This window comes from Lates calcarifer, linkage group LG9 (genome assembly GCF_001640805.2).
Source record: "Lates calcarifer isolate ASB-BC8 linkage group LG9, TLL_Latcal_v3, whole genome shotgun sequence".
In the NCBI taxonomy this organism is placed as follows: Eukaryota; Metazoa; Chordata; class Actinopteri; family Centropomidae; genus Lates; species Lates calcarifer.
In genome coordinates, this window is record NC_066841.1 from 12,269,268 (window position 1) to 12,282,064 (window position 12,797).

Genomic DNA, 12,797 nt, shown 5'->3' on the forward strand with positions numbered 1-12,797 from the left:
CTGCGTTCTTCAGAAGGGCTTTCATGTTGCTGTTAGTGGGTGTCCTCCCCCAGCCCTCCTCTAGCCCTGGGACATGGGGCAGCGAGAGGGCCCCCAGGCCCACAAGGCCAGCCAGTCCCATTTCCCAGCCACCCTGAGAGAACCTCAAGTCAGGGCCAGATGTGGCAGCTGGCCCAGCCACCCTGGAGGTCAAGGTCAAAGGAAACCATGTCAAATTCGCCACCCACCATCATTCTCTAGATAGAGAGATAAACAGAAGTGGCCTTGGAGGGGAAGTGGGAGGCATAGTGGGGAAGTGTGCTGAGAGAGAGAGATGAGTGATAAGGCAAGGTAAAGAGAGGAAGAGACTCTAAAGGAGACAAGGTGAAAGTGTGAAACTGAGAGATAGTGTCATTAAAGTGAGAGAGAGTTAGGTGAGAGTGAGGAGCCCTATGTTCTTGGCTCAAAATGCCACAGAGGAAACGCTGCTCACGGCGGTTGACAGCTGTTTCTGAAGTGTGTCCGGCCCTGGGCTTGTAAAGTCGTCACATGTAGGCCTCATTTTCTCTAGAGGAGTCTGGGCACTGCCCACCTGGCCCTCACATTAGGAACACCCCCACCCCCTCCTGCATACATACGCATACACATACACATACACTATACACACACACCACACACGCACGCACAGACACACACAAGCAACTTATTTTATACCCCATTTCAAAGGGGAGCGTGCGTCACTGCTCCTCAGTGACTAGCATGCTCCCCCCATGTCATTCCCCAGAACTGCTGTCTACAAATCTCTGACTCTCGCAACTATTGGTGCCGTTTCCTGTGTTTTGCATCTACCACTAACTATAAAATTTTATGAAAGTGGTAAGTTGCAAGAGAGGATGATTATTTCAGCTTTCCTTTTTAAAAAAATCCAGGAAAATCAGTTTTTCAAATATGCAACATCCCACATTCTACCCTTTTTTCTCTTTACTTCATTCACTGAAAGATTCTCTAAGCTGAGGAACTTCTTAAATGGTGGTCAGGGAAACACAACTTTTAACCCACATGGGACATTAATCTAGATCAAGAACAGTTTAAAGTGATCTGCTCCTTTCAAGAAATGTGTGCATTTTTGTGAAAATGTGTAAAAACGTAAACAATGAAGCAACCTGTCACAACTCACAATGAGGTTTCTATTAGTTTCTAGCATAAGAAGATGGATTCGGCCACTCAGAAAGTGAGTCAGCCTCGAAATCCCCAAAACTTTGGAGTTTATAATGTACAATACAGTGGACACTATTGTTATTAATGTATCTTTTAGTGGATGGGAAATTCTCATTTAGTCATTCTTTGCTAATGCATTCAGTAATTACCTGACTAACCTCCCAGATAGTATAAGCTTCCAATGCAATTTATTTGATGGCATTACAGTAGTAGTCTGGGTAATTATACAGCAGCTACTCCATATTCGCATAATTGCGCCATGACCCTCTCTTGGAAACAACTCCTCCCATAACAGCCAGACAGCTTTCACTAATAGCATTGAACTAATAGCTGTCTGTGGCATGAGGTGCACTGTCAACTACGTATCTGAGTCGGGTAAAATCATGTCATTACATTTGCATTGTATACTGAGATCCATTGTGCAAAAGAGGCAATACCACTTAGCCCTAATAAGAAAAAGCGACACTGGCCGCGAGCCCCCACAGATTGATCTGATAAACCACCAGGACACAAATGCAGACATGCCCTTGGTCTGCTGCCTGTCTTCCATGACTTGGACCACATGTGTTCCTTGTTTGGCCTGGAGAAGGGGGACACATTTTGTGTACCCAAACAGCTGAAGCAGACCCCCCGAGAGGCGAGCACACAAGGCAGCAGCAGCTGGTGCCGGTGACGCATTGCCAACCTTATCCAGTGACGTCAAACGCCAGGGGGCAGCGGCCAATGATCTTCCGGTTCTATTTTCACCTCCAGTATTTAACTTTAACATCAAACTATCAGAGAAACTGGGATATTGATTTTTCTGATATTCATTTTGTGATTGTGATATATTATGGGGGTCTTCTGTGCTAAAAATGCACCAAAAACAGTCCCTTTTGTGACTTTCCATGTAGAAATAGTATTGAAACTGTTACAATAGCAGCAGTTTCAGGCGCTGGACACTGAGTTTAGGTACACTTTGTACACAGAGTTTGTGTACCAAATACAAAATGAGACAAATAGTCTAATGAGAACCACCCAATTTGATTTCAACCTGTTTGATTATTTGTGAGAATCTGGTCTACATCAACTATGACGAGAGAGAAAGAGAGTGAGAGCTAGCTTGTGGATGTTCGTGTGGGTGCATCTGACAGAGAGAGAGAGAGATGGGAAAAGCTAGGTGGTGTCCACTGGGAAGATTATATAATAACAAATATAACAGAGTTATGTATATCATTGAAGAGCACTTAATGTTTTGTAAGAGTTAAAGGCAATGACTCATTAAGTGTCTCTGTCTCTCCCTTCCAGGTGATTCCGTTTCCCATGTCCTGCGACATACGGGATGAGTGCTCCTGTCGGGATCCAACGCTATAGAGAACAGAAAGGATGAACATGTCCATCCCTGGGGTGACCAACCTGAGAGGGGACCTCTGTTCAATGTCCCAGGAACCTCGCTCCAACTCAACACAGTCAGAGCGGCCGAGGCAGACCCTCCTTCATCCTCCTCTCGGCCTCCAATTTCCTGCACATGCTGCTTAACAGGCATACCTCTCCATCCATACCTGCAACCCCAACCAGCTGAAATGCCTCCGCCTCCACATCACAGAAAGATCTAGAAAAAGAGGATGGGACTCATGAGACATCACAGAAAACTTCATTTCTCAGCTAAAAGGAAAGTATCCCTGCAATATCATCATTTAAAAAAACATATATAGCAAGGAGAAAAAAATTACATGAAACAGACATTTTTTTTGAAAGAATAAGAAAACAAACAAACAAAAAAACAAAACAAAAACATAACCAAGCCTAGGTAGCATGCCTTTTGTTCAGTTTTGTGCTGGCTTCAGTGTCTAATTTAGTGACCTTGCTCTACAATCACATGATTGAATCTAAGGTAACTCAAAATGTGCAAGTTGGGGATTGTGTTGAGGTTGGCTCCGTGTTTTTGCAAATATGAAGGAAATCAATAGCAAAATGTTAAAATAATCCTCAGACACTTCGGAAGGCATTTTCCTTATCGGAGGGGCTAGAAGTTTGTGCTTATATCATTCCTGGTTTCAAAACTGGTCAGACATTCTGTATTTCTGTGTCCTTTTTCAGTGAAGTGTGTTTCTTCATAGGCACATCAGAGGCTATAGAGGTTATTCCTAGCTCCGGTGGGGAATGAGACAGCCATATCGTTAAGTTTCGAGCCACAGATTCAACACAAAAGCCAAAATAAAATACACAAACATAAAAAAAAGTCAACCAATTGTTGACCGACCAGAGACACAATTTCCTGAGACAGTTTTATACTTTGGAGCAAAATCCCTGAATGCATAATTAAAACATTTTTAGCATGGCTTCTGCTACTGTGTTTGCTGCTACCTGCCATTGTCACATCATGATATCTAATAGGGTTAGACAGCTTTGTCTTGCCTTGCTGCCTTACAGTACCTCTTTATAGCATTCATTCACACCTGCATGTTAGCACATAATACTTTCAGCTCACATTAATACAGAATACATGTTGTCAACACCACATATGAAATGCACTAAGAACTTTAAAAAAAAACCCCAGAACCTCACTCTGTCATTCCCATCACGCCCAAGGAAAACAAAAATACTACGTACATTGACCACGACTTAAAGAATGTCATCGATAACACCTCACTTTGGGTTGGGGTGATTTTAGTTTCAGTTTGAACTTCTCCCTCACGGCGCTTGATAAGAACTTTGTTACCTCAAGCACTGATTTCAAAAGGTTTAAACTGAAAATAAAACAATCCCAGCCCTGTTCAGAATGTAGTCAATGCTCGTCAGGAGTCTGTGGCTTTTTTTTTTTTTTTCAATTGCACAGTACTGCACAGCACAGTCACACAAGAGTACAGAAATAAAAGGGCTGGATATAGGCCATGGCTCTTAGTGAGAAGAGGTATAGGTGGAAGGAGACCACACCTGACGCACACACACACATTCACTCACACTCACATACACACACTCATCTTTCTCATTAGCTCCCCTCCCAGTAGTATTGGACTCTCAGCGCTAGCTCTGCAGGCAACCATGTTGTACATGAAAATGACATTTGGATGTATATGTCAATACAGCATTAGCAGTAACAATATGATCAAATGTCCCTAAGATTCTCTTTCATTTTAACATTATGTTTGTCTCCGCAGTTAAAAGTGCACTTGGTTGTGATCAGCTCTTTTCAGTATTGTGACTTGGGTGTCTGTCCCCACCAGTTAACATCATTAGATAATGTGGCTGCTACAACAGCTTTGTATTTTGTTACTCTTCATTCCAGACACATATACACTAGTTTTTTTTTTCCTCATGCACATTTGATAATGAAGGCTGCTTGGCATATTGGTCCAAATTTTTGCTGCTGCTCCTACTTGGCTGCAACAATAGCCACGGTTACAATCAGCATGATTATAACTTTTCATTTCATTTGGGTCAATGGCGCGGGTCCCTCTGACTCGTATTAGGCTGCTATAGCATTCCAGATCATTCTCATAAGTAGGGAAAACAGCTGTCCGCAAGGAGCTGTACAAGTGGCAATGTAAGACCAATTTCATGTCATTTTAAAACCGATGTTAGTGAAGAACTATGACGATATTACAACATGCAGAAAAAGTGAAAAAGGTATTATTTTCCACCAAATACAAAGAAAAAAAAATCAAAAATATTGTGTAAATATTACTATATGTTCTTGATGGACAGGAGCATTGAAAAATGTTTTTAGGTTGTTTTTTTTGTTTTTGTTTTCATGTATTTCATTTTTACAAAATGTCATATTTAATCAGTGTTTGTATTATTGACCTCAGTTACTGCACTTTTTAGTTGCCATGTAAGAAGAAAAAGTATATCTTTCGAAAATGTTTAGAAGCTGCTATTGTCAGAATGGTGATCTGAAACAAACTGTATGATATTCGGTCATTCGACTCCCTGTGTTGCTATTAGCTTTCCTGTCATTAGTGTTTTAGTTGTATCTGACTCCTAGATACTCCTCTCGACCTAAACTTACTTTGCATTCTATGTTATCAATAAAGTAGGGAGGTATTGTCGCTATGAACCATATATTCATCTTCCATCATCCTTAGAGGCCCCAAATCTTACAAAAATAAGGTATATGCCAATGCATTATCTATAGAAATACAGCGCATTGTCACATATTTAAAGTCTAGCTAGATTGCAGATATGTTTGTCTTTTGTTTTGCCCTGATGTTTGTGTAACACATCATCTTAGGTTAAAGATGTACATTTTTGGAGAAACCTAGAGATGCTGAAGGGGAAGGAAGAGCTTAAATGAAGAAATTCCCATTAGGGGACTCTTGAAAGACTTTGTAACTTTTATGAAATATGAAACTTTGTAAGGACATTCTAAGGCTACATCATCTTCAAAGATTGCATTTAACACTTTATATGAAAAATATATAGCCCTGGTTTTAAAAAACAGTCTTGTATTATGTTGATATTATCAAATTATATGTAATATTAGTACTCCAGATACTGCTGCTTTACATAGAACTGTTACCAGTGGGGAGAGACTGACCTGCAATCACCACACTATGCCAATGACATGCCGTACTGTGGTTCATAATCTGCCAACTGAGGTCAAAAAAGCAATTCCAGCCATTTGAAGGGATGAATCTGAAAAATCTGTCATTGGATCCTTCCCCTTCATCGAGTTAATATAACCTGTTGTCGCTTCCACTAAATATCTTCCTCAACAATTACTTGTATCATCAGTCAGTGTCTGGATACCAAAACAACTGATCTCTATCAATATCAGAAAGGCAACAGAATGTGACTGCATGTCAACTTGAAAAATGATATTCTTAATATCGGGAGAAGGTACCCATAAGCCATAGCTAGCCAAGATATTCATGGAAGAAAGTATAAGATTGCGCATTGGATGAGGACATCACCTCTCTACTGTAGTCATCACAGGATCCCTTGCTGTACCTCATGCCTGTAATGTTTGCTGCTTCTATATTTTTGGTATTTTAGTGACATTTTGCGTCTCATAACAATGGTGTAAATAGTAGAACTATTTATTGAGAGTGTTATACTTTTTTAAGTTATATTTAATGTCCATGTAAGTTATTTTTTACATTGTTCTTATAAACAAAAACATTATTGGTTGTGAGTCAAAACTGTAATTTTGTCTCCATCATCACACTCAGTTGTGACCATTGCCATCAAGACATACAGTACACTTCAAGCCCGCAACCATAAAAGAAATCTCATTGGTCATCAAGTGTGAATGGACACTGCTTGCATCCAATGAGGATTCACCACATTTAAATGTTACTGAGTGCAGTGTATCTTTTTTTCCCTTTAAAACCAGAATGTAAAGTTTGTTTTAATTTTTTTGCATTTGCTTTTTTTTTTTAATGCACACATTAGCCATACGTACAAAGAGTTGTGAAAAGAGAACCAAGTATATAACAGTCAAATACATAAATCCATAATAGAGCAAACCATGTTTTCAGAGCCAGTGTAAGGCACAAGGAATATACGTACACAGCCAGCTGAGGGCAGGAGAAAATGGGCAAGTGGCAAAAAGAAAAAAAATGAAGGGAGAGAAGGACTGGAGGTCAAAAGGCAGCCGATGGTGCCCCAGATAGAGTATTCTTGAGGGGGGGGTAGAAAGGTGGGCAGGGAGAGAGGTAGGGATGGGTGAGCTGCTTTTCCTGGCTTGTCTAGCTATTTGTCCAGGTGTGAAAATGTGTACTCACAGAGGCTGCCCCTGGGCCAGGGGTGGCCAGCACGGACTGGCAACAGGCCGAGGCCAATGAGTCAGAGTTTCTCCTCCGGGGGTGGCAGCCATCCCTCTCTGGGACTCCCACCACCCCTCCCTCCCTCCCACCTCCTACCTCCACCTCCCCACCACTCCTCGACACACTGCCTCATCTGTCACTGTCAGGTATGCCTGCGCGGGGTGGCCAGGGTCAAGCTGGCCCTGTGAAAATGAGAGAGGATGTTTGCCCAGCTTACAGAGCCTTTTGAAGTTAGGCTGAAGGAACACAGTTCTTCTCACCTAGAGACTATGCTTATCACATAATATGATTTGTATAGCAGTCTTTTTTTTTTTTTTTTTTTGACAGGCTTTGATACCTCTCCGCATTTTCCACCAACAGTCACTCCTTTGTTTCTAATTTAACACCTGGTTGTTGTATTGCTTGTCTAAAAATGGCAGAAACTTTGTAGTGTCTAACTCATTACAAAGCGACGGGGAGTGTGAGAAAGTGTGTCTGAAGCCCTAATGTTTTTCCCTCAGATCATTGTGGAGAAAAATACTGATGTGCCATCTTGTTGTAAGACATTTTCTTTGTGTATTGTAACACATGAAGTACCTCTCACAGGCCTCTGGTTATAGAATGGTCCACTTATGTCTGTTTCCTAATCCCTCAATAAATTTAAAAAAAAGGTGAATCGTCCTTTTTTTCTAAGTGGGAAGTACAAAAAAAAGTGTATTTACATATTACGTGGATATCTAGTGGTATTACTGCAATGTTTCGTACCTGATTGCTCAACAAATATATTTTAAGATGTAAATAATAATATTATATGATGATTGTATTTGCAAACCATGTAATAACTGTTTGGGAGTAGCTCTTGGATTGATTTTTATCATAACTATTATACAAAGAGATGAACCGTGAATATGTTGTGCATTGTGTCAAAGTATCACCTGCAAGATAGAAAAAAAAGAAAAAAAAAGACCTGTGATGCTTTACCACACCACTCCGCTGTCAGCATTTATTTGTTCATATTGGCTTAGTACGAGCACTGTTGTCAGTTGTCTAAACCATGAATTTATCCATTGAGTCATTCATTATTTATTTGTTGTCAAGATGAATAAAATCATGATGGTCATTTCTGGGTCTTAGGAGTCTGTTGAAAATTGATCCTCATAGTCAAAACTTGACTGATCTGTGTTATCGCATCGAGAAGTTCATTTTGAAATTTGTCTGAGTTGACTGGCACCAGCCTACAGCTTTCATTTCCTCCTCACTCCATACTGTATTTTGTCGAATCTTATCCCTGTTACCTTTGTGTTTGCTGAGAATTTCACCAACACTGTAAAGGTAGCCATCAGACTCAGTAGTCCCTCCCTCCCCGCCTCCCTCCCTCCCTCTGATGGCCTCCTCTCTCTTTGGTTCTTACACAGTATGCACTTTTTCAGGCACATATACAACAGATTGGACTTTTATGTTTCAGTCGATGTTTCTCTCTGTTTTCACAGTTGCAATTATATATATTTTTGGTGCTCTGGTACATGGCAAAACATGTCTGATGTGTACTATATTTTCATAAGGAAGAGTCATAAAGATGAGTATCATGTTCATTTTGCTGTCATTTATTGTGTAGAAATAAAACACTGGTTAAAGTGAACATAAGCCGGAGAAGTGTTGTGAGTTCTTTGAAAGTTTGTGTTTCTGTCTTTGCTGAAAATATCCTGCATATGTGTGTCCAGGTTAATTTTGGAGCTGCTTTATGTTGTATTTTTAACTCTTGTGTTCCTCTAAAGAGTATGTTTCTTCTTGAAGTCATTGAGGTACCATAGTGAGCCCTTTCAAAAAAAAAAGTGCTGAGGTGGTTATAAAAGAGGAACTCATTCTTTAAGCCTCCATTGATACATTGGCATGGAAATGTGAGTGCTGTTCCTGGCACACCAATGACGTTAATGGCCTAATTTGTGAGAATGAACATCAAGCTACTGATTTTTAAAGTGCAGTTAATGTTGCATGACTGGAAAGAAACTGGATCTGAGCTTAAAGGAATAGTTTGTTGAGGGAGATGGAAAAAGAAAATGCTTCCCAGCAGCTCACATGCAGAGAGGCATAGCCACCTTCAGTTAATGATATAAATTAGAGTAATTCATAGGGGATAGCTGTCTGTTAGTTCAGTGAATGATTTCCCCCTCATTCCAGCTCAATGTAAATATTTTGAAGCCGGATCATGTTGTAAATTGGAGGAAAAAAAAAAACCTGGGAAATCACATGCACTGCACTGAATTCTACATTTGGTAACATAAAATATGATTACAGCCATTTTCATCTATGCCTCATTTTGCCATCATGCTAATTAATTCTGATCCAAATATTGCTCTGATATTGTGCAACTTCACTGTAGTGGTTTGTACCCCAGGGCAGGACTGGTTCTAGGCAAACATATATGAGGGGGCAGTCAGAAATGTGAAGAGAGCATCGTGGGTACAGATCATGCTACAGCAGCTATTTTCTGGGGGAGTATTTTACACACATTTTATGGAGGGCATTTCTTCCCATGACAGTTTTTTCTCCATGGAATTGGGTTATTAGCTATGTATCCAACCCCCAACCTGGAAATGTGGATTGCACTTCAGGCCTCTACCCTACAACCTGTCCAGCTTGGGTGTCCCACCTGAAGACTGAGCCTCTGCTGGAATAGCTCCTAGGGTCACTGAGGTAGGCAACCCTCTGACCACAATAAGCAGGCAATCCCTCAGGGGGAAAACTGAAAAATAAAATAACATAAAAGATCCCTCATCCACAGTTTAACAATTTACACCATAACATGCAGTTTCTTAACTGGATGAGCCTAATTCTCAAAATGTGAACTCAACAGTAAGATCATAGCCAATATTTACAAAACTGAAAGTCTCATTAAAAACTTTTCAATGTAATGTTGACCTATAACACTTCTGTGCCTCTGTGGCTGAGACACACTCCACTGCAACAGGCACTGGGAGAGGAGCAGAACTGCCAGTAGGCTGTTCTCCAGTTGGATGAACAAATATAGTAATATAATAAACATTATATCAAAAACACAGAAAAAAACTCCGGAAATGCCAGTCATGTATCTCTGAGTGACGTCACGGACGTGTGCGGGCACTTTATGCGCGGTCATGTTGTGTCTCGAGACTGTATATAAAAGTCTCGAGAACTTGGATCTCTGCCTGGCACATGGCTGTAACCGTAGACTGTAACCCAGATCATGTAATACATCTGAGGCATCCCTCCGTCTTTACGATGGATGTATTTTCACACCAATCAGAGGCGGTTGCTAGGCGGACCAGAATCGATCGGCCAATCAGCGTTATTCTGCCAACGTTAGCTGACGTAAGTCGTCATTGCCCGCGACGTGTCTTCTCATTGGCCGCAGAGAGGCGGAGAAACGAAGTTGGAAAACAGATTCAAACCACGCTTGAAGATTTGCTTCCGTTTGCTAATACTATGAGAAAACGTCGTTATCGAGGTCTGGATGCTAAACTCTGGAGCTGCTTTTTGTCGAACACGAGTGAGACTGGACGCTATACACACTTGTGGCACGAAGGTAAGGCAAACAGTCAGCGGTTAGCCTTAACATTATCGGAGAGCGTTAGCATTAGCATTACCTTGTAATTATATATTTTAATTCCAATTTCAGGCGTTTTTGCATGGCCAAGTGTGTGTCTGTGACTGAGGCGTCCATGACATGAGTTCTGGGCATCTAACGTGGACTAACTTGGTAATCTGTGTAAACACCTGTTTGCATTTGTTTTCACTTTACTGAGATTTTGCGTCTCTCTGTCGTTTTGTGTTCCATCCTAGTCATTTTAACTTCGTTTATTATGTTTATCATGTTGTTACCATTGGTTTGTGGCTATTTGTGGTCATTTTATATCATTTTGTGTCTCTACTTGGCTGTTTTACACCTGGGTGTTAGCATTAGCATTAGTGGCGAGCAATGGCGATGGCGTCGAGCCTTAGCATTAGCCTTATCCTCTAGTGATGTCTTTGGGGCTTGCTTCCTTTTTGTCGTCGTTTTTATTTGCGTGGGTTAAAGTGTGTTTATGTTTCTGCGAATAAAGCCTCCGTGACATGAGTTGTGGAGGTTGGTAACTGTTCAGTAGTTTGTCTGTTTACACCTCCGTTTGCATTTCTTTGCAGTTACTTTGCAGACATTTTATTGCTTCTTTGTAATTTTGTGCTCCACCTTGGTCATTTTAAGTCAGATTATGGCTGATTATCACAGCTGGCTGTTTTACATCTACTTATCGTCTGCTTCTTTGTAGTTGTTTGCATCATATATTGTGTGTCGTTGTAGTTTCGTGTCTATTCCTGGTCATTTAACGTTTCTTTGTGGCCATTTTCTGTTTCAGTACGGCAGTAAAGCATTTCATTGTGATCATTTTGCGACTCGGTTTTTTTTTTTTCCTTTGGCTCTGTCGTTTTGTGTGTCTTTTGTAGACTTGTGGTAGTAATCTGTTTGGTGCAAACGAAACAGGTATGTGTCTGTAAGATTTACCCAGTCTGAAAAAACAGTAACAGTAGTTTGTCGTTTAAATGGTTGATATTTCATGAGTTTAGTATTGAATATATTAGTAGCTGATTAATCATGTCCATAAATTGTCAGAAAATAGTATTAGTTATAATAATTTTTAAAAATGCAAAAACTGACATTTAATTAAAAATACCACATGCTAAAACCCATTTTTCAAAAGTGAAAGTTTTTATTATGCAGTTCACAGTAATATACACAATTCCTCCAGTGATTAGGTGACAGACAGTTAATATAGAAATTTAAGATTTGGGATAATCATTTTGGTTAATTTTCCCCAAATATTTATTTTTATTGATTCTTAAACATGTGATGCTTTTTCTTGTCATATGTGACAGTAAACAGCTCATTTTCTGAGACACTCCTCTGTTTGGTAAATGTTGTGGTTCAGCTGTAATGTTGAATGTTTATTTGTGTTTTCATGGTTAAACTGTTGATGAGGAATAGGTAGTAGTGTATTGATAATTTTTCTTTCTATGTTTCTCTTTGATTTCCTCCAGGTGTCACCACTTTGTCCACATCATCGTCGATGATTGCAAAGACGTCGTCCACTATCGCAGAGATGTCGTCCAAGAACGCAGAGACATGATCCACAATCAGAGACATTGTTCATGACTCACAGAGACGTGCAAAACCAGGACTGAGTCTGCCAGGTATTTCACAAACAGCTTTACATCAACTGTCCAACACAGAGCACTGTGATTAAATTCTATGTCTTCAGTAGTTGATCTCAAGTCTGAACAGTCTGTCACAAAAAGACTTCATTCATTATTAAAGTTTATTTACATGGTTCATCAATGTACAGTTCAAAGAAAATGAAGAATTTAAACATCAGCTCTCTGTGTCTCTCTCCCTCGCTCCTTTACTCTTTCTCTCTTATTCTCTCTCTTTCCCCCTCTCTCTCTCTGCCTCCAAGCAAATATTTGACATTCTTGATTTAAAAAAATATGTATCAGGATAATTGTCAATGTTATGTCTGTGGACAAACTGACTGTAGCTCTCCTCACCTTCTCACTAAACAATATCAAACACATCAGAACCAGCAAATGCTAAATTTTCCATCTTGGATTGTTATTGTCAAGGATCAGTCAAAATGGGATTGAAAAGTATCTTTCCTTTAGTTTGATTGTACATGGTCAGAAATCCTTAATTATGTGTATGTGCAAGGCTAGACACTAGACTACATCATACAAAACAGTCTCAGTTCTACACATGTTGAGTGTGTTAATTTTAACTGTTGGTCAGAGGGTGATTTTAAAAATATCTTTACAACGTATAACAAGCAGTTCTACATTTATTTACTTAAGCTTTTTCACATAAGC

The 12,797-nt window shown here is 40.0% G+C and overlaps 1 long non-coding RNA gene across 6 annotated transcripts in view; it reads left to right on the forward strand.

Annotated features, from left to right (window-relative positions):
• Positions 1-12,797, forward strand: part of LOC127142810 (uncharacterized) — a 28,203-nt gene that overhangs the window by 9,743 nt on the left and 5,663 nt on the right. Inside the window, exons 1-2 of one of the 6 annotated variants that reach the window (XR_007813879.1) lie at positions 10,106-10,488; positions 11,976-12,128. The exons of 4 other annotated variants lie outside the window; for them this stretch is intronic. This is a non-coding gene — a long non-coding RNA (uncharacterized LOC127142810). Of the gene's footprint in view, positions 1-10,105; positions 10,489-11,975; positions 12,129-12,797 lie in introns of those variants that run through there. One more of the 6 variants, XR_007813882.1, reaches the window with a different exon arrangement.